Source organism: Xyrauchen texanus, chromosome 42, assembly GCF_025860055.1.
Source record: "Xyrauchen texanus isolate HMW12.3.18 chromosome 42, RBS_HiC_50CHRs, whole genome shotgun sequence".
Classification (NCBI taxonomy): Eukaryota; Metazoa; Chordata; class Actinopteri; order Cypriniformes; family Catostomidae; genus Xyrauchen; species Xyrauchen texanus.
Window position 1 is genome coordinate 10,191,451 of NC_068317.1, and position 23,499 is coordinate 10,214,949.

The 23,499-nt window shown below is 37.3% G+C and overlaps 1 protein-coding gene across 3 annotated transcripts in view; it reads left to right on the forward strand.

The window, feature by feature from the left end:
- LOC127635303 (partitioning defective 3 homolog) overlaps positions 1–23,499 on the forward strand; it is a 605,753-nt gene that overhangs the window by 323,339 nt on the left and 258,915 nt on the right. The gene's annotated exons all lie outside the window — the stretch shown is intronic.

Consider the following 23,499-nt stretch of genomic DNA (forward strand, 5'->3'; position numbering starts at 1 on the left):
GTGAGTCATTCTCTCTCTGTCTCCCTATATCTCTCGAACACACACAGCCCTAAATGTGCAACCTTAAACTTCCCATTCTAAAATGTCTTTACAATGCCACTGTTAAACTGTTCCTTGATATCACACAGAGTTCATATAGCACCATGAAATGGCCTCCTCAACGCTTTCCTGCCTCAGGCCTATTTAGGTCACATGTGAACTTTAGAGGCAGCTGCCACCCACTTTAACTCATTTTGGAGTCATTTATATTTTCATATTAGATCATTTAGGAGGGAAAATGAACTCCAGGCTGCCTTTGCAGTTGTATGCTAATTTAGTTGTAGGTTAATGTTCCATAAAGATACTTCTTAATTCAGTGAATGCTTAAGGTTCCTATTGGCCATCTGACTGATCTATTGTTTGCAGTGTCACTAATCCTACATTTAGGAGATTTGATGAAAGGCAGATCTATTTAAAAAAGGCTCTAAACATACACCAGGCAAATACTTGAACACTTGCCACTGTTTTCTGAAATGTGTCATAATGCAGTTCATTGTGCAATGCAAGTAGCGTTCGCATTCACTGTGTTGCCACAACAGGCAAAATAGCAGGAATTATTGTGCTCGTCCATAGACATTGTCTAATTTTCAGTTCATGCACCACCCCAATTGTTTTATCGAATATCTTGGCCTCTGAGTGGACTATAAGCTCAGTGTTGAAAACTAAGTTCCATTTTATCATCAATAGTCGATAACCTATTTTTCAGATGTTTTGTTTAACATGCTTTTCCTGCTAGATCGCATATTTTGTTTTGGACTTCTTAAATATAACATTGGATTATTCACCCAAACAAGCTCACAGACAAGTACAAAATTGTCATTTTGTAGAAAACTGATGTTAAAAGTTATAAAGTTTGTGGTTACCTGGGGATAACAACAGCAGTGATTGGGGCATAAAAGAATCGTTTGTATTTGATGTCTTACGAAATCATATTTGACTTTCTTATTCTTTTGAAAATATTTAGAACTGTGTTATTAGGGCAACAAAACAACCTGTATAATTACATTCCTGAAAATGAGAACTACATTTGATGAATTACTTGTCTATTTAAGAGCCATGTGAAAGACTTTTATGTTAATTTTACCACATTACAGCTAGGTGTCACTTATTTGAGACTGATGGTTTCAGGCCTTATTTAGTTATTTTAAATTTCAAAAATGCAAAAGTGATGGCTTTTATGAAAAGTTCAGATAGTAAGCTTTCAAATTATACCACATATGCATAACTTATGTTTGCAGTTTTTGGGTACTTTCATATTGAGTGTGTTATTTGCTTAATATGCTTCCCAGTGTGAGTCACGACATATCTTTTTTTACGAGATGGTTTTGGATGTCTTTGAATAATGCACATCGCTTACAACAGTGAATGACAGATTATCATGGTCCCGATCTGATTTAAACATCAGATTAGGCTGCAATTCCTTAAAGTTTCTGACCATTTGGTGAGTCACTGCCATTTTATTTACCCGCTAAAACTAATGCACATTTGGTGCTTGGCAAATGTTAATTTTGGACCCTTCATGTATCCATGTGCCTTATAGAAGCTTGGAAAACATGCTACTTGAAGAGCGTTCAAACACAGTCTGATTGATTTCTGTTTTATTTTGGCCTGGATTGAGAGAGACTGCGCTGTCCCGCAAGAGTGGGTGGAGATGAGGTTTGACTTCCCCACTCCAGCTCAAGCAAGGTTTGATTAAAGGCCCCATCATGAAGACAAATTCTCCATCTCCCTCTCCATTTATCTCCACACACTCACACAGCAACAGAATATGGTTGTCCTGTTTGAAGTGCTAAAATTGGAAAAAATGAAACTTCTGTTGTTCCCAAACCATAAGACTTTCTTTATTGTATTGGAACACAAGAATAGATGTTTGGCTGAATGACAGCCTTCATTCACTATTTCACTATTCACTACAAAAAGTTACAAATGTTGGTTCACACCAAATGTGTTTTCTGGATCACTTGCGCTGCTTTTTTTCACCAAGTTTTTAAGACGCAGTGTCAAGTAAAATATTTTAAACTTTTAAAAATGTGTCTTGAGACACTGCTTTCTGTTCCATTTGTTGCACTTTGTCTAGCTTCTTTTTGTTCAGTCTAAACGGCCCCTAAAATTACCAGGTAATTAAAGAAGTCTATTGACTTTGATTACCTGCCCATACAGACATTGTTCAATCCAGTTGTGTTGTTATGTGTTCAAGAACATTTTATAGCCTTACTTGTTAATAAAGATCTTTTTAGTTCCAAAACACTGACTGTGTGAATGCAGACATTGACTCTCTCTCTCTCTCTCTCTCTCTCTCTCTCTCTCTACAATTTGGAGTTGAAGACATCAGAATGAGAGGGGTGGGAAAAAGGAGAGATGAGATAACATGTTGGATGCTTCATTACTCTTTTTGTCACGTTAACATTCAGGAGGCGTCAGCTTTTCACACCGTTCAGGCGTTAAAAGATCTCAATAATCCATACAAGTACGTTCATAAAAATCAGATTACAAAAGCATCGCTCCACTGCTGACAGTTATTGCAAATAAAGTGGAGAGAAAGGACAGAGGAGGGTTACTGATGCAGTTTTGTGTCTGTGTGTGTTTGAGAGAGAGAGAGAGAGAGAGAGAGAGAGAGAGAGAGAGAGAGAGAGAGAGAGAGATTGTGATGGTTTAATATGGTGAGATGATGGTGATGACATGGTAAGGTTGTCATGTGAGCCAATCACGGCAGTGGACTATTAACGCATCATATATGAAGTTTTAAATCATAAGACCGAGTGACAGAGAGCCATTAAAGCCATGCCTTAGTGACAGGGTACAGTCCAATAAATCAACAAGGCCAATTATAGATAACCTTAGATATGGTATCTATACCATAGATAACTTTATGATGTTTAATAACAGGACACATTTAACATTAAGTTATTATATGACTGTATGAGCTCTTTTATGAGCTCTTCTACGAATCCAGCCAGACAAACTATTTGTTGATTGCTATTTAAGTAATAAGGTAGCCGATGCTATATTTGCAATGTAGCATGGCCTTGAGGGTTATTACTACATTATAATAAAATGGTTATTACTACATAATAGAACTATGTAACATTATAAATGTGTGTCATTTTTTCAGTTAAAATGTTTCCTATCCTAGCGTAATATGCAAAGACCACTGTAAGCAAGCCATTTGCAGTAAGATGTGAATTTGGGATGAGGCTATCATTTTTTCTTGTTCTCACCATTGATTGACAAGGGGAGTGTATGAGGATATACCTATTACTTGTTTGAAAATAATTATTATTTTTGCAATTATGCTTGGTGATATCAGTGGTGTTGAAATTACAAACTTTAGTTAAGGACACACATTTTACAAAACATTTTATTGCAAAATTAAAAGAAATAAAATTGAAATGTATCATTTGTATATACTGTAGTAATTTAAGCTTAATTTTAGGGTCATTATGATGTTTTAAATTTTGACATAATTTTCATGACAGGTATGCACATTTTACGGACGTGTTACTGTAATGAGAACTGGGTGTATAATGTGCTTAACACATGTGTGGATGCTGTATTTTGGTTTCATTATACTCAACGCATAACTTAAATTCATTTAAACCAGCTGATCTTAGATTAGAAGACTCTGGGCTGTCAGTAAATGGTTAAACTTTCGACATACGGAGTCATGTGACAAAACAACATGGCGCAGATCACAGTGCAGTTTGTCTTGAGGAGAAACGGCAACAAAACTTTTCAAAACTTTTGACGCTCTCGCCGCCTCTGGTGTGAACGCATGGTAAGTGTCATGAAAATGATTTTACAATGAAAAGAACTCATAGTAGTCCATAAAGGAGGCTTCATTTTTTTCTTTGATTGATTTCATGTTACTTATGACCAAGACATTTTCTTTGAATCACCCCAGGACAGGTCTTTTGAGAACCACCCTATAGATGATACTATATCATGTATAGTAACTATGCTCTGTATATTAACTGTAGTTTTAAAATAGCCAGCCTGTCCACATCTCACTCTGAAAATAACGCATAATGCTAACAGCTAATGTGCATATGATAGTCCTATTTATTTATTTATTTATTTTCATTTATCTGTACGCATACAATTAGCCTTCCAGATGGGAATTGCAGACGTTTTCTGAAAGTGTGACTTATTGATAGGGGCATCAGCTTTAACCTTTGCTCACAGCCGAGGTCCGGTCCTGAGGGAACAGCAGAAAAAAAGAGCTTTGATGCCCCTGGTCGGCCCTTGCCCTTCAGAGAGAAAGAGAAGTGCGAGGAGGAGGCATCAGCATGGGAAAATTCAGTGAACTCTAAAGAAGCTGTTGTGGCCAAATCAATGAAGCACTGTCCTTGGAGTGTTCTGGAGTGAGGCTGAGGGTCTGCTGTTAGTTTAGTTCAATTATAGGTCATGTGGGATGGTCAGTTTCATGTACTCATGAGATTCCTCAGTTGTAAGTTGATCTTTAAACAATTATTTGTGCTTGCTACTGTTCTGACAGCTGGATCACCGATTATTATTATCAAACATCAAATGTTGGACCCTTTCTGGGTTAATTAACTTAGGTTGGTGTCTCAACCCAATGGGTAAGTTATGTGTGTAAAGACTTTGTCACACCTAGGTGAAGAAGATGTGACCGAATGAAGTGATCGTAAAAATCAGCATCTGTTACGTATGAAGGACCATCCCACACAGAGGACTTGCTGTTTGTCAATGATGCAAATCTGCCAAATATTTCAAAGTTCACCAAACTTAAATGTGCACAAAATTTGCATAGGGAAACTTTATCCCCAATGGAAGTCCATAGGGGCAAGATTCCTGATCAAAAGGATTCCCATTGAAATGATTCTATTTTGCCAGCAAAATGTCACTGTGCAAGAGTGAACATGACCGAACCTCAAGAGTTGTGAACCATTTGATCTCTCTCCAACACCTTCAGTGTCTTCACACTGCAGAGATAAAATCACTTTGTGACGAGGAGGAGGGCATGGCCGGGCTGTGATGGAGCATGGCTGGCGCTGAATCAGCTGAACAGCTTTAGAGCGAGATAAGGGGCGGCCGGAGGCACTGATTCGAGAGACCCCTGGCAGACAGCCGCCAAGAGCTGGAGGAACCGCGGCCGTCAGTCAAGAAGTGAAGGAGCGGTTCTGTGTGCCAGGGGCTGGAGGACATGCTGCCATGTTGAGGGGAGTTAGTCGGACCGGTGGCACCCTGGCCTGAATCGGGCGTGGGAGGAGTGTGATGAGGAGGAGGGCGTGGCTGGGCCGTGATGGAGCATGGCTGGCTCTGAATCAGCTGATCAGAGGGAGAGAAAGATAAGGGTCAGCCCGAGGCACCTGTTCGAAAGAGAGAGACACACACAGCCAACATTTGTTTATGCTGGTTTTAAGTTTACCATTAAACTTTGTTTACCATGCACCAGTTCCCGCGTCCTCCTTGCCTGTCCTTTATGTATCACATACTTGAAGTCACCAAATCTGTGCTTTTTGTTCTTACTTGACTGCTTTATCCAGATGGAAGGGATTTTGTTCCACCATCGGGCCAAATGGTTCTTAGAGTAGTAAGTAATGAGTAATGACAGTAGCATTTCTACTAGATCATGATTTGATTTGATTTGGCACAAATTCAAACTGTTCCCAGCCTTGATTTATCAACACTCAAGACAGGGAACCATGCTGGTGGAATGCCTTCAGTGATGTGGTGACCCACCATTGTTCACTTGCTTAGTAAGTGCATTCTAATCCAGAAAGGATTCGGCAACTTTATCAAAGAGCCCGAATCTGTATGGATCGGTGGGGTTCTGCAACATCAACCATTTCGCCCGATGATGGAATGTTCCTTGTTTCAAGTGTCAAATCACGTTCTGCACCACCATTGGTAGGTGATGCATTGTGTCACTGCTCATTTGCATGAAGTTAAGATTGGCTTAACTTTGTCACGTTGTCAATGGTTGCCGAACATCTGCTAGATCATTAAAAGTATATGACTTCAGGTCACTGGGTTGTGAAATCACATGAAGTCATTGCTTACTCTAGTCAAGAACCATCCATTTTTGTGTACAACATGTATCAAATGGTTAGCAAATGTTCCATTGGCACTCCATTGCATTTTATTAGCATGCATCTTATAGTTTATGTTTAAATGCAAACCAATCATCTCCAATCATCAGAAAAATCAGATATGAGAGATGAAATGATGGTGAAAGATGGATTTCAGATAAGCATAAATGGATAGAAAATGAGCCACGGGGTGAAAAAATTTGAGAAATTATGATAGTGGGATGATCTGGGTAAAGCAGGAGGGAGTGGATCTCTGCAGGAGACAGATGGAGAGAGGAGGAACGAATGAGAGATGTGATTGGCATCTCAGGGAGCCATCAAAAACTTGGTTGATAAACCACTGTTGAGAAAAGAACTTACGACAGCGGCATGGGAGCAAACGTGTTTTGACAGACATCTTACACTTAATAAAATCTTACTTTACCACTTCGGCAAGACACATACACTGAAATCAACATGCATATACTCTTGACAAACACTCTGCTGATTAATTATTCATGTCAGAAATCACAATTACCTGACACACACTAATATGGCCAGTGGCTGTGTGAATGCATTAAAACAACACACACACAGGCAATTCCATCGTGTAAACAAAAAGCACTCCGCTTGATGCTGCCAGCTGTCTGACCGGCAATGGCCATAATTTATCGGCGCTGTGGATCTCCCAGCGTGCACTGCTGTGAGCACTCTGAAGTTGTGCACGTTTGTGACCACTGCTAAACCACAGTGACAAGCTCAGTTTGTATATCACTTCCTTTCCCTGAGAAAATAAATAACTCATTGTTAAGTCTTGAAGAGCCAAGGTAGACAGAAGGAAACAAAGGAACAAAAATAAATGGAATTACCTCCAAAGCTTTGCCTGAAGATGAAGCTGGCTCGATGGATGTTGGCGACTTTCAGTTTCTTGAGTGAGAGAACAAGGTGTCTAGGGATGGACAAGAGAACTCAAGTACTCACAAGTGACAGCAATCTTAAAAACGCAATATTGTCACCAATGGCATTGTTGTCAATGTGAGAAGCCCTCAACACTTGATTTGGAGAGGATTAGGGGGCATTCACAAAGGACATGTTCTTGTGTTCAAAAACTTCTAGATGTAGTGAAACTGGTTACTTTTTACAATAAGATTATATTTGTTAACATTAGTTAATGTGTTAGATATCATGTAAGGCATAATTGATGGGCTGGTGTAAATTATTCTGCTTATTCCATGTTTACCACACCTTAAGACATCGTTCAGGGTTTTATGTCTAGACATTTTGTGGTTTCTGTCCCTAAAACACTTTTGTGAGAGGAACTACTTTCTTCCACCACAGATTCAGCGGCTAGCTTTGATAAAGCTGAAGCCTTCCATGCTAGTTCCAAAATGTTTATATGAATTTTTATAATTTCATATAAGCAGGAATTTATTTCTCGTTTTTCTTTCAAGCGCTTAAAATAATTGTACAATCGTATTATTTGAGTTGCACAAGTGGATGGACGTGACAAGCCCATTTCTACTGATTGGTTACACCTGCAATGTCATCTGTCCTTCCTCGTTCCTTTTCTTCAGAATAAAAGCTTTTTCACATGGGACACGGTGAGCGCTAAATTACTGCAAGTTTATCGCGTAGCCTACATTAAGGACGGCTTAATTTTTTTATTTGATTTGTTACAGTCAGTGGGGTGCTCGCATTGGAATTTGAGGTATGCACATTGGCTACAGCCAGAAAGGACTTGCCTGACATGTCTATCTGTATACCTTTTTAAAATCGAAATATCGTTGATGTGAAGGGGGATGTAAATTTGTGTCCATACACAGTAGGCTGTGTGTTAAACAGAACAGAATGAACCTTACATTTTTAATGGCAACAAATATTTTTCATTTAATTTTACCATTTAACCATGAACTGAATGAATAAAATGACACCCTCATCTATTATGCAGTTGTCTCTCTTTTACATCTGGGCTATACGATTTGCATAGACAAGATGTTACCTTCACTACATGCATTCAACAATTACGCAATACAATATTTATGGTAGGCAAATGTGTTTAAAGCTTAAAGGGAATTAAGTAAAATATTTGTTGTACATAAGTAAGGTTCTTCTAGCCACAATTTGATTATAGTTTTTAATATGTTTACCCCATTATAATATCCAGCCTTATTAATATTAGGCCTATACACCATGTTTGTACATTGGGTTTTTGCCTTGAGGTAGCCTACCAGCAACATGATTCTCTAAGACCAGGTTGAATTAATGGGCAACATTTTTAATACACTTTTGGTGTATTAAACCCATCCTGCGGTGACAAAAGCGAGTTTGTGAGTTCAATGGTTGTCGTATCCAGGTGTTCATTGCTTGATGCATTGCTTATTTTCCATGAAAGGGATGAGGAAGAATAGATGATGGTGCACGTTGACCAATAAGTGGAAACAGGAGTGTCAGACTGACCACATGTGCAAAACAAATATTCAAGTTATAATCTTAGCTTACATGCATGAATGAAAAATTAGGTTTCTTGTTTTTGGCTATTTCTTTCTATTTCAGATACGACATAAATTGCTGTGATGTGATAAAGAGAGAGAATGTAAATGTGATAAATGAATCTGTTTGTTGGTTTCAATTCAAGTCTCTGTGTGTGTGTAAGTATCTGTGTGTGTGTGTGTACACAAGAAAGTGGGTGAGATGAGAGCGAAAGAGAATGAGAGGAAGTGCAAGAGTGTTTTCAACCAAAATTGAAATAAATTTAGGATTTTAAAGACATTGTTCGTTATACTTATGTGATGTACTTAAATTTACATTTACATTTATGCATTTGGCAGACGCTTTTATCCAAAGCGACTTACAGTGCAATTATTACAGGGACAATCCCCCCGGAGCAACCTGGAGTTAAGTGCCTTGCTCAAGGACACAGTGGTGGTGGCCATGGGGTTAGAACCTGTGACCTTCTGATTAACAGCCTTGTGCTTTAGCCACTACGCCACCACCACTCCGAAAGGGATAGTTCACCCAAAAATACAATAAAAAAATCACATGATACACTCACCCTCCTGGCATCCCAGATGTGTATGATTTTCTTTCTTTTGCAGAAAACAAATGACATTTTTTGAAGAATATCTCAGCTCTGTAGGTCCTCACAATGTAAGTGAAAGCAGTTCCAAAATTTTGAAGCTCCAAAATCCACATAAAGGGAGCATAAAAGTATTCCATAAGACTCCAGTGGTTAAATCCATATAGTCAGACACGATATGATAGGTCTGGGTGAGAAACAGGTACATTTTTAAGTTTTTTTTTTATTTTTATAAATCCTCCCCTCTGCCCAATAGGGGGTGATATGCATGGATAATGTGAAATACCAAAAACAGAAGAAGAATGTGAATGTGAACCCATACTTGTCATATCGCTTCTGAAGAAATGGATTTAACCACCAGAAATGTCTGGAATACTGTTATGTTGCCCTTATTTGGATTTAGCGCTTCAAAACTTTGACGCCCATTATTTTACACTGTAAGGACCAAAAGAGCTGAACAATTCTTCTAAAAATCTTTATTTGCATTTAGCAGATGAAAGAAAGTCATATACATTTTGGATGGAATGAAGGTGAGTAAATGATGAGATCATTTTCATTTTTGGGTGAACTAACCCATTAACCAATGACTTTGTCTTGATTGGTTATTTTGTTGTAGCTTGTATGACTCTATGAAATAACTGAAATAATTTGGTTAAGTGGAAAATAATTGCATACCTTAGAACATCCATCATGCAATCACAATCAAGTATTCAGGTGACCCGTGGTATAAGAATTGAAAATGTATGTTGATTTTGTATTTATTTATTTTACAGCATTTATTAGTCGTGGTTGATGTTAATTTGTAGAAATTGTCATTATTTATTCATGCTAGTTCATAATGCAGAATGTACTGTACTGCTTTTCAGCAGGAGCGCTCAGTGCCCATAGTCTACTGAATCTCCAGCGCCACGACATGGTACCCAAGTTGTGAGCTTGTATTCTAAATTAAATATAATGGTATAAAAAGAGTGTGCTAAAAACAACATGTCTGTTTATCGAATTGTGTTGAGAGGAACGAACCAAAGAAATAAAATCAAAATCAAGATATTAAATTATGTGAATATTAAATGGCAAAGAGTTGTTATCTAATAGTCTTATTCACTATTATTGTGTATTATATTACAATTAAATTATATTCAAGTTCACTGGGTTCCAAAAAATATTGAGGGAAAAGTGTGTTGTTTAATGTTCGTATGACAGCATGTAGCTCGCTACAGATAAATATTTGCAATACATTTTGTATTAAATAAATTTGATTGTAAAAATGTAACTAACATATAATATAAATATATTAAATAATAAACTATATAAATGGTTTAATATAGTTATCAGGAGTAATACCTTTGACAAATTAAATGTAATATATTTGCATATATTACAGAAATTGTATTAACCTCTATATATAACTGTTCTAAAAGTAGTGCTTATTGTTAGTTTGTGTTAACTACTGGTAAGTGTTACTGTGCAACTGAAGGAACGCAATGGACCTTAGGCCACATCAGAGACTCTTTAGCCCATGAAGGACCACTGCTATTAAGAATTAGAATACTCAGTGGCCAATGGATTTACAAAAGGAAGTCTCATTTTACAGGTGCAAGAAGAAGCACAATCAAATTTTACTGCTGATCTTAAATATGTTCTTTGATCGTTATCTTGACAAACCATTCTGGAGATGTCTGTCTTTCCCTATTGAAGTAGATAGGGGCTGTACTTTTATGCCACTTGTTTACATAAAAAAAATAGTATTCCAATGGTGGCTGCACAGTGGACTGACTTGATTTGAAAGGGACTTTTGCCACATCCACACTAATCCATTTTTATTGGCAAACTCCATTTAAGTTTCCTAAAGTCATTGTTTTCCAAATTATGTGGTAATGGAGAGTATTTTCTAAATGCTCCCTTTTCAGTGGTGGAAAACAGAATCTCAGTCTGCCATAAACATAGCAAAATCAATGTATAAATATATCAGACGTCCATCTGATGCATATGCACATAGACCAACAATGTGAAAATAGTGCAACGAAATTCACTCATCACCCAACGTCCCACATCAGGCTGCTTTATCTGTCGAGTGGTTAAAATGACAAAAATTCCCATCCCTAATCTGACCGAAGGACATTGCCAATGAACCCATCATATTTGGTTATGGTAGCTACAGTAGATCAGAACCAAAGTTCTAAGCAGTCACAACTTATTTGAGTTTAGTTGTTTGGAAAACATGATCTCAAGCTCTTTTTGAACTCTTGAAACAATTTTGAATCTAAAATGTTCTGGCACATGTTCACTGAAAATAGCCCAATGAGTTCGAGTTGATGTTCACAACTATTGCCTTGTTCAGACATATAATAACTTCAACTCATCAAAGCATTTGGTGATCCAATCCAAAATCTAGTACCGACCAGATGACAGTATGTACTGGAATGTCTTTTCAATTCAGCACATAACAGTAATTAAACAGTGCATTAAATTCCTCTTAATGACTTGTTCAGACTTTTCATGGATCCATTAGAGGCAGAATCTGCCAAGAGAACCTTAATTGCGCAATTAATTTGAACGCTGATGTCTACTGACATATGGATGTATGGTGTCTATTGAGGCCAGATCCAGACAAATTGTGACAGATTCTATTTTAATAACCGCTGATGTGTTGGCTTGATATCCTGACGCCCATTTCACCAGTCACCTCGAAATCTGTTGGGCTTTTTCTACTTGTTTTTGAAAGATGCAAAACGTATTGTTTCTCATTTCCTGTTTTGTTTCAATTTCTTGACTATTTTTAAGACTCAAATGATTCAGTGAATGATAAATTGTTGGGAATAGATGAAAACAATACAACTTTTGTTTTCCATGTCATTGCTGTGGACCTTTAGAGTCTAAGCTTTTCCAAATCCTCACAATTATTCACAGGAGATATTATTATCTGTAGTTTCTCAGAATCACTTTGTTCATTGTGCATTTGCAGTACACTTGCACATACACTTGTCTTTTTCAGTGCCATTAGAAAGGCAATTTCTCTACAATAATTGCCTACATTAAAGGCAAACATATTTGTTTTGTATTTTTTTGCTTGATTTGAGAAACTTAAGTTAAACTAAAGGGGGATCCAATCGCATGGGACCTGAACACTAGAGACAGTGCGAGTACGGTGTACAACATATAAAAAAATACTATAAAAATAACCTGGATAATGTTCTGCATTTGCCAACATGTAATGTAACTTGTCTATGTTTAACTTCCATTTCTGGTATGACAGATGAAACAGAAGCAATATCAGCCATGATTTTTAGCATCTGCTATATTTATTTATTTATGTATTTATTTCAACTAGCGAATGTATGTATGTTTTACACATAATTGGATTGGAAATTACCCTGTACATTTGCCAAAATGTACAATGTGTGACCAGAGCAACGGCATAGAATACTGTATCCTAAAATGAAATGCACTTGACAATGTGTGCAAGCAATTTTTGACTTATTTGATTGAATGGCAAAAGTTAAAACTGTAACTGACTAAAACTGGATGTAATCACTAAATTGAATATTCAATGTATTGAGTTCATGTGACAGCAATGTAGATTCTACTGTTTAATGTGTTTGTTATTGCAAAAAAAGTGATTACCTGTAATAATTATCTACATTTTCTTTTTCTGATATATCAAACCAGGACGCTTCATAAACCTTTATCAAGATTTTTGCGGTGTGTGTCATATGTACACCATCAGTTCTGGCCAGGTTTGTTATAACTGACCAATCTCTGACTTTAAATGTGTTGGTCTGATGTGTAGAAGGATGTACGTATTGATTGCAGACAGATGTCTTCCTGTCTTACTTACTGATGAATCACCCCTAGAAGCATAAATGGCATTGTTATGAGTTTTGTCGAAAACGTTTTATATGCATGCCTAAAGTATGCATGCCGTATGATGTCCACATCTTTTGTGTAGCAACCCGCTTGCCTGTTTCCATAGCAATGGCCAGTGGAGGAATTGAGTTTGGGCAGGAGGGCACCCCAGCTGATTAATAAAATGATCCCCTTTTTTATTTAATTGGTGCAGTGTCTTTGTGGTTTTGTCCCAAATTATAGCCTATTTTTCTCATTGGTCTCACCGCAACTCGTCTCATTGGTCTGACCACAACCCGTCCATTCCAACCCAGCCTTTTAGACCAAACTTTCAGCAATTAAGTCAATGCCTGATGGCTACATCCATGAAAAACATTCTACATTCTTATTCAGTACAAAGTGTTCTGTATCGAAAAGCTTCTCTAATTATATGTATAATTATACATCTGTCAGACATATGCTTTGAAGCCCTTGGCTTACAGTCACAGTGAGGATACAGCAACTTCTGTTTGTTACAATGAGACCTGCGGTCCTGTCGTTGTCCTTCATGGCTGCTGTTAGTTAGAGCTTTTCATTTGAGACGTCGTGACAGCAAAATGGGCTCTGTACCATGGGAACGGAGTCGTTTCGGAGCCAAGATAGCTATCAGGATCTATTTGTAACTTGGCAGTCTCACTTTTTTTTTTTCTTTTTTTTTTTTTTAAGCAGCCAGTGAATTATCACATTCACTGAAACCTTGGCTCTCTCTCACCTGCCTGGGAAATATGGCACTGTAAGCTTCTAAATCAATGTCATTTTCAATGTCTATTCAATGAGACCTACCACTGAAGTCTTTGAAAGTTTGGAACAGGGTCTTTATAGTTTTTAACTTATTAACAGTGCTCCAGTTGTTTAGCTGTACAGTAGTTCTTGTAGCTGAACTTGTAGAGCATGGTGTTGGCAACATTATGGAAGCACTAATGTTAGTGCTAACATTATGAAAAATTCAAAAGAATATATAAAAACAAGAAAGAAGAAAGCCTAAGTCATTTAATGTTGAGAAAAATTAATGCAAAAGTATATGTGTTCCCAACCTACCAATGCACATTCCCAAGACCCAAAAATGAACATTCTATAATTATTCACTCACCCATTCACCCAAACCTGTATTACCTTTGATTATAAAAGTCTCCATTTACTTTCATTGTTTTTTTTTTTTCATGCAATAAAAAAAAAGAAAAAAGGTGAATGGTTAGTGAGAATAACATTCTGCCCAACATCTCATTTTGTGTTCCATGGAATAAAGAAAGTATTATGGATTTTGTATTGCATGAGTGTGAGTAAATGATGACAGAATTTACATTTTTGGGTGAACTATCCCTTTAAATCAAGTCTAAAAATGCTGTAGATTCAGCACTGATTCACATGTCTCTGGGTGTTCGTATAAACACTGTACATGACACAGCTGGTCAAAAAACTCCTAAACTGCAAATGTGAAATTCATCAACAACTCATCCCAGTATTTATCATCCAGTGCCTATATATATATATATATATATATATATATATATATATATATATATATATATATATATATATATATATATAAATTTGTTTTCCACTTAAGATATTAAAGCATCGAGTGATTCACTCTAGTCTTTTTTAAGCATTAAGCTTAGCATCCCCACTGTGAAAATTACCTCAACCCATCTCCATTAGCCAGACTGGCACGCTTAAGTTCAATTGCTCGTTCGAACCCGTTTTTACTCCCCCCTGAATTTGTTCCATTGTTTTTATCCCTACATAGCCGTCATACTCTTCTCGAGCATTTTTAGGGGCTTCATTTGAAATGTGCCAGTTGTTGCGCAGTGCCATGCTCCAATTTGGGAGAGAAAAGCACTCCCATAATTAAATCTAATGTTGCAAAGTGCAGTGGAAGACAATAACATTCTGTTAGCCTTTTTTTAGCTGTTCACAAAGCAGTTTAGAGCTGCCACCTGTTTTTGTTTAGTACTTTTTTCCTCAGCTGTGACAGCAATTAACCTAGATGCTCATATGGAGCTGGTGATGTTGTATCGCTGTACAGCACTGATAAACAACTAGTTCAGAGCATTTTTTTTAAACACGACAGGTTTCCTAAGAGCATGTGGTATAGTCAAGCATTGTTTGGTCTGAGCCACGATGCTGTCCTTTTAGCATATATGCATTTACATCAGTGGCACTTTTGAAATGAGGAGGCAGAGTGCCATATAAAAAGTCCAATATAAATGTCTATTTCAGTTTAGTTTACGTTTTAATAGCTTTCAGGTTAAACCCATATAAATCTAAAAATACTAAAAATGGGTGTAGTGGCTAAAGCACAGGGCTGTTAATCAGAAGGTCACAGGTTCTAACCCCACAGTCACCACCATTGTGTCCTTGAGCAAGGCACTTAACTCCAGGTTGCTCCAGGGGGATTGTCCCTGTAATAATTGCACTGTAAGTCGCTTTGGATAAAAGTGTCTGCCAAATGCATAAATGTAAATGTAAATATCATATTTCTGTACGGGAAGGCATATGAAATAACTTTTACTTACATTGAAAATAAACATGAAATACTAAAGATGATATTATCGCTATTTATTAAATCAAGTCAAATCAAAGACTCATCAAGTGTATGCATGGTTTTGTAGTTATAATTTTTTAATTGCCTCAAAAACAATATCTAAAAGGATACATCAACATGCATATCTCATGTATAGTATATTATTAACACTGGATTTGTGATGGTGCGTACAGTATCTATACCTTTAAGAGTGAATGTTCACTTCAAATCTAATGGTATGTGAGTGGCACGCTTTTAAGTAATTTTAAGTTTTGATTTGGATGTGACCAAAAGTGCGGTTGTCTGTATCAGTCGTTTACTGTGCAATTTTTTTCTCCACTTACATCAGATCGTCCCATTCATTGCGATCTGCAGAAACCAGCTGTGATAACGAGAGCATGAGAGGCGGGCACTATTGCATTGATTGATTGACAGCATATTGAACGAATTACAGCTAATTGGAGCCAATGTCTCCCCTACTTCTTGCCTATTTTGGGCAGTTACCCTACCTCCCATTCACCACACACTTTATGAGCAGCGATATTGCAATGAGCTGAAGGGAGGCGTGAGAGATGCAGCCTCTCTCTGAAACAGTATCCATTGGGTGTCGTTGTTTGACAGAGTGACTGCAGAAATATGACTGCTACACATCATTTGAGCTCACATTTCATTATATTTTATTTTTTTATTTATGTACAGTCGTTGATTTTGATCACCCAAATTTACATTGAGGCAGGGCGGAGGACGGGACCGGGTGCGTAGGATCACGACCCGGCCCCGCCCTCCGCCCTGCCACATACATGTTCAACAAAATGCTGATAACTTTATCCGTTTTTTTTGGTCTTGAAGTTAAAATGTAAACATAGATGTGCGCATTCAGGGCTGGCTGGGAAGAGAAATCGGCCCAGGATTTTACATAGCAACTGTCCCAAAAGTTGTTGGGGGGGAGGAGGTTGGGGGTTTGCTGGCCTTTTCCGCATATCGTGGCACCGCTTTGTGGTCCGTTCTGCATAACGCGTGGACTAATTTTAGATGACCGCAGCCCATTCGGGCCATTTCACGGCTGACCCACCAGCCAGTCTGCCCCTGATCGATCCCAAAGTGCGTCGGCCCACTGGGAAAATGCCCGATGTGCCAGATTAGCAGTCCAGCCCTGTGTGCATTGAATAAGCTGATAGAATGGTAGTCAGTCCTTTTACATGCTCAGCAAAATGGGGGAAATAGGCAAACATGTTGGTTTGCTAAACAGCCAAGATTGTATATGTATTATGCTCTAAATAAAGTCAGAAGTGAGTTTCTTATTTTGACTTTGTTTTGTTTTTGGAGTTTGGTTACTTGTAAAAAATGTATAACTGAGGTGTTTGACTTCACTTTTCAAACAATACGTGTAACCTCCACTTTAGGTGCTGAGCTGTGACATTTCTTTCTCATCGTTTCCTCTTTAAGCTTTCAGTGTCTCATCTAATCTCTCTTTCTCTTTTTTTCTCAGCTCTTCAGGTCTAATTGTACCTGAAAGTATTGAATGTGCATTAGTCGGAGGTGTTTAATATGCAGTCTTTATCAGAAGGTGGCGGGCCAAAGAAACAGAGGCGAGAAAATTCATGTTACTGTACTTATCATGCACAGGCTTTCATTGCAATTACATCCTTCACTGATTTCTTTTGGCCTCTTAAATTTATTTCCAATGACCTTTAATTCTTTGCTCCATTTTGGTGAGAAAGTTTCAACTATGCTAATAGTTTGAAGCCTTGCAGTAGTTTAAGGCCAGCGTTGTAATTTTCAGATCAAGTCAAGTAATGTATATTTAGGATAGCGCTTTTCACAACACACATCATTTTAAAGCAGTTTTACAGGGAATCATGCATTAACCCAAAAAAAAAGAAATGAAACTATAAAGTATCATTGTGTCATTTGATTAAATATGATTGTAAATTGTATATACAAATAATGAAATAATAATAGTATTTAGAACCCCTGTGAGCAAGATGAAAGTGACTGTGGCAAGGAACACAAAACTCCATAAGGTTTTGGTTAATGGAGAAATACAACCTTGGGAGAAACCAGGCTCACTGTGGGGCCAGTTCCCCTCTGGCTAAACAACATGAATATAATGCCAATATTAGTTATTTGTGCAATGCAAGTCATGGTTTAAATTAGTAAATGAAGTTAGCGTTTAGGTCCAGTGTTTAAAAAAATAATTTTGAGCTTTAAGATTATTGACTAATGTTCAAGTCCATCCTGGATTTACTGCAGAAGTTCACATAGATGTATTGTCCTTTGTTAGTTGGCTGATGAAGGCTTTTGTTGGCAATTAAATGATAGTCAATGTATTCCATTTCAAGAGTGTAGTCCATCAATAGACAAAGGTGATGCAGGCAGAGATCAATGAGGTGCATCACAGTTCAACTGGCAGGACATTTTGTTGAGGTTCGTTTAGGTCCATCCTAAATCCAAGGTTAAGGCAATTCATGAAGTCATTACTATTGTGCTCTTATGGAATATCTGGTTCAGTTAATGCTTTATTCCTAACCAGTTTAGCCACAGTACTGAATAAACACTTAGGATAGTTGTGGTTATTTTCTATGAATTTGGTAACATATGCTGACCTGTAGCTACAGACACTATCCTTCCATGCACCACAAAATACCGCTAATTTTGTATTCTTCCATTTCGTCCCCTTGGAATTATAAGGTTCTATCTGCGTTCTGAGCAGTTTTGAGATATTGAGCTTTAAAGATTTTGCATTACATATAGGAAAATTTATATGGGGAACAAGTTTCTTTCAAACATGAAAATAACAGGGACCCTATATGTATTCTAAATATACAATATCAAAATCCTCTCAAATTTGTAAATGGGGATTTTTGGAATGGGTCAAATGCAGATAGAACCTTATAATTCTAAAAAACACTTTTCAGCTTAGAATTATAAGGTTCTATCTGCCAAAACATTATTTGAACATTAAATATAAAATTATTGTTGTAACAATGTCTCAATATGTGTTAGAAAGTAAAATTTTATCCTTTATAATGATATTTATTTCATATTTTTAGCACTTTCATGCATGTAGGACATTTCAAATTAAGCAAGGTAGGTCTAAATATTTTGTCCAGAGCAGTTAATTTTTTGGTACCAATTTGGTGGGTAATTAAACACATTATTGCAGAAATTGTTACTTTAATTTTTCTTTTGTTTAGACAGAAAGCAGCTACTGTAATACATCTGAGCAGGACTTTATTCCACCTAAAGTGGGCCAGGTAAAATGGCTTTCTCTCTAGACATCAGTATGGCTGAAATAACATGGTAATGTTTATTGTTGTAATTAAGACCCCATGAATTCAATTGTTGACTATTTGACCTTTAAGGCTTAATATTGTAAAAAATTAAGACATTTTAAGACTTTAAAAACTGCAAGAAAACAGACATGCTTCAGCATAATTAAGTTTAATAATCATTGAAAAATTATACACTGACTATTTCAAAAAATCACAAACTCATTTTTTAAAACACAGACTTATAATACTCTCTATCTGCTAGTGCCATGAATTTAAACATGGACTTAATGTCACTCATCTTCGCCTCTGAGATGATGCTCTGTTTGGGGAGTACCCTTGGTTTGGGTAAAATGGATGTAGGTGCCAGGCTTCTCGTGTGTTTGCTTGGTCCTCTTATGTCTACTTTAACTCTTGGCTCTTCATGTGATTTTGTGTAATGAAGAGTATATGGACACTGATCAAACACAAGCTGTGACACTTCAAAAAATGGAACCTGTTTGTACTGAAACAGCTTGGAACATGCCTGAAAGTCATAGAAATGTATTCTCTTCATCTGTATGATTTCATATGGGTTGTTCCTGTTCACCTTCAGTAAAATGCGCAAGAAAGACAGTGGTGAATAGAATTCAGACACTGCCATTGCCTTTTCAATATGGCTGTGCATAATGTCTACCTCCTGCACTGCGGAGTGGCCTGGAGTAGAGTATTTCATTGTCGATCTTGAGGTTTCTTAAAAATTTTGCGTTGCGTGCCATTATCCTCTCAGATATTTTGTTTCTGCGATCTTTTCTGTATTCAAGGAAAAAGCCGGCGACACGACATATAAAGTTGATCCTGATTGGTCCTCTTCTGTTCATTCGAAGTGCTGATTGGCTAACGCAGATAGAACCTTATAGAGCCAAGTTAGAGTTCGACTTTGTAGATAGAACCTTTTTGTTTTTTCAATAAAAAGTCCCAGAATGTACACAACTTTAAAAAAAACATCACATAATGTAAATAAGTTGTCACAGAATAAGAATATGTGAATAACTCAATTTTGACAAAAATGTCAGATAGAACCTTATAATTCCAAGGAGACGATTTGTGTTCCATTTTCTGAGCTGCTCTCTTGAGATCATGAGTGTGATCATTGTACCATGGTGTGGGGCTTTTTTCTTACATTTTCTTAATCGAAGGGGGGCGACAATCACGAATGTTAGACTTTTTGGCTTACTGAGTATTTGAGACAATTCTGGAAGATTATTAGTGAAGCTATCTTTAGTGGTTGAAAGAATAGTTCTACCTGAATGAGCATGGTGTAGATTGAGTGACATTAGCTGATCGCAGCAAACAAGAGGCGAGGTAATAATCTGAGATGTCATCGTTCTACGGTAGAATTTCTATAGTATAAACATCAACACCATATGACAGAATTAAATCTTCTATATGATTATGGCATTGAGTTGGTCCTGTCACATTTTGTCTGACTCAAACGAAGTTGAGAATATCTATAAATGCTAATCCCAATGTGTCATTCTTATTATCTATGTGAATCACCAACAATTAAAGCTCTATCTACATTAAGGAGGATTCGAGAACCGGCTTGACAATATAAATAATAGTTTACTGAAGAAAAAAAAACAAAAGACACAAACACACACATAGGATGGACAGCTGCCCGTAAACGTTCTCTCTCTGTCGCACCACCATCCACAGTCAGCCTTTATCCCACTCGGAGGCTCGATTAGCCTGATAAGGGGCCGGGTGTGTAAAATCACGACCCGGCCCCGCCCTCCGCCCTGTCACAGCCTTTAAATCAGTCTTTTTCCCCATCATTATTCTTTTCCCTTCCTTCCTTCCTTCCTTCCTTCCATCTCCTTCTTTTCCTCTTCCCTTCCTTTCTTCCATTAATTATTTTCCTCTTTCATTCCTTCCTGCCTTCCTTCATTTCCTTATATTCTTCTTTCTTTCTTTCTTTCCTGCAATTCTCCTTTAATTTTCCTTCTCTACATCCTTCCTTCCTTCCTTCCTTTCATACATCCTTCCTCCCTTCCTTTCTTCTTTAATTTCCTTTCCTTTAATTTGTATTATTTCCTTCTTTCCTTCCTTTCCTTTCCTTCCTTCATTCCTTCCTTAATTGCTTACTTTATTTAAACTTTTTCCTTTCTTTTTTGTTCCCTACCTAAGGTAAGGGCATCTACATGGTTTGTGTTCAAAAGCCCATTCAAGGAGATTGCACAGATGGTTTATTCGACGCTACATTGACTGGGGTTCGTGGATGCTGTGCACCACCCCAGAACATTTTTGCCAACACGTGGTAAGTGGGATCTCCATATCTCCAGACTGGGTCAACTTAGAGACTTGAGACTGAGATGTGGACAGGAGTGCAGGTTTCCACTATCTATGGTGTGAATTTCAAGAAGTGCAAAAAAACTACAAGGCGTAGATATGGAGATCCCACGTACAATTTATTCCATTCAAAAAACAATGGGTTTCTAGACAAGTCAGATTTTTTGGTTTATTCTCAGGTTTTGAAGGGTACACATTGTTCATGGGGAGTCATACAATCACCCAAATATGAAATATTGTGTATTCATCGATCCTTAAGTTTTTCAACCAAAATAACCATTATATTTGTAAGCGCCAAATACATGGTGTTTCACAAGGTGACATGTCGGTCGGTTTCAAAACCCTGTGACCTTTGACCCCTCTTTTCTAGATGTCCAACCTTATTAAACCATTACACCAATGTAGGTGGGATTTTTTAATATTAACTGTTTATATTTTTAGGAAAAAATAATGGCCTAAATACATTTAAAAACGTAATTTAAAAAACATAAACGTTTAAAATAGTTGAATTGCACTATAGCTTTTTGAAACAGAAAATCACTTAGAATTTAAACGGTCGCAAGAGGTTTGTTATGTGCCATGATATCGAGGGAAGCCCAGTAATCATGCATGCAATCCGTTCTGCACTATCCTGTTGCCGGAGATCTCATATCGAGGGAAGCCTGAAACGTAATAGTTGTGAAGAGCGCATCACTTGCACAAGATGTTCTCGGTGGATCGCATGACACGCACGGAAAACCAGTCTTCAATCAAAATATACTTCAAAGTATATTTAGCACTTGTAAAGTGCCAAAAGGAAGATTATTATCATATGATTGGCTTCGGTGGCTCGAAGTTTTGCTTCGGCTTCTGCCAAAAATTTTCAAGGCAGGAAAACCCTGTCTCTCTCTCTCTCTCTCTCTCTCTCTCTCTCTCTCTCTCTCTCTCTCTCTCTCTCTCTCTCTCTCTCTCTCTCTCTCTCTCTCTCTCTCTCTCTCTCTCTCTCTCTCTCTGACAATGCCATAGTGGAGATAGAGTAAATGGTAGATGTGTGGCATTTGGCCTATCTGCTCTTCTCTCTCTGTATACTCTCTCTGTATTCTGTGTTCAGACAGTGTTTTATCTCCATTGTTTGAACACTGACAGTATCATTCAAGCTAACTCCAGAAACAAAAGGGTGAAATGAATGCACGCCATCCAGTCTGCTTATGAATGAATTAATTACTCATGAACACAATGGACCTGGTTGAGCTGGATGCCGGTTTATAAAGTGGGGCACTTTTCTCTGACAGTGTGTGAATTAAATTTACAGTGTTGTAAATGCTTGTGAAAATGAACTGGCTTTTCGTAACGAAATTTCAGACCTTCACAGGTTTTATTTTGTGTTTTTTTTTTATTTTATTTTTTTATTTAACTATTGTCTGCAGAGAGATGAGATAGCTCAGATGATAGAATGTCAGGGGCATAACTTCATTGTCCTGGGATTTAGGCCCTGCTTGGAAACCTGTATCACCATTCACCGGCCATCTCCAATGCCAGCTAACAGGTTTCCTCTGTCAAAATGTCTCTACATTTCAATCAGAAGTATGATTTTACAAACAGGTGGTGTAAAAAATTGTCACATACACTTACATTACAGAAGATCCAAGCATGTCTTGTGGACATTCTCTGTAAGTCAGACTCAATTGACTGGTTCTTTGATTTATTTATTGATTGATTGACACAATCAGTAAAGTGATACATTGTCTACTTCTTTTGAATAATTTCCTTTTTTACAAGTTCAGAAAAAAAAGAACAGTCATCTTGCCAAGAAAAAGAACCTGCAACTAAATTTTAGCCTGATACAATGTCTCTTTTTACACTACACTGTATATCAAGCTTCTCTAAATAAGTGCTACATTTTTAAATAAAATAAAAAAAATATGTATAAGTAATTGATGAGCCTCTATGTCTTAAGCGAATGCTAAACTTCTCCAAATGCTAGAAAAATTTCAGAACTCATATATCTCTGTTTGCATGGAGCAGTTGGCAAAGACTGCACTTCTGTCAAAACCGAGAGCTCTATTACAAATTACAATGATGCTCTTCATTCAAAAAAGTCCATGTTTATATCTATAATGGATATCAGCACCATCTCACTGCAGTCTCTGGCCGTAAGAGAGCGAACGAATGAGAGCCACTTCATGGTGTCAGTCTTAAAATGCTGTTGGTGTTTTTTTGCACTTGTTGATGGTGTGACAGGAAGTAAATGGCCGGTTAAGCATCACATAGTGTGTTATTGGACACATTTGAAAGCACTGCATGTGTTCTTACCAGTGTATTCACCCGGCTGTTGATTCTTAACCCGAGAGCTACTATTGTCTA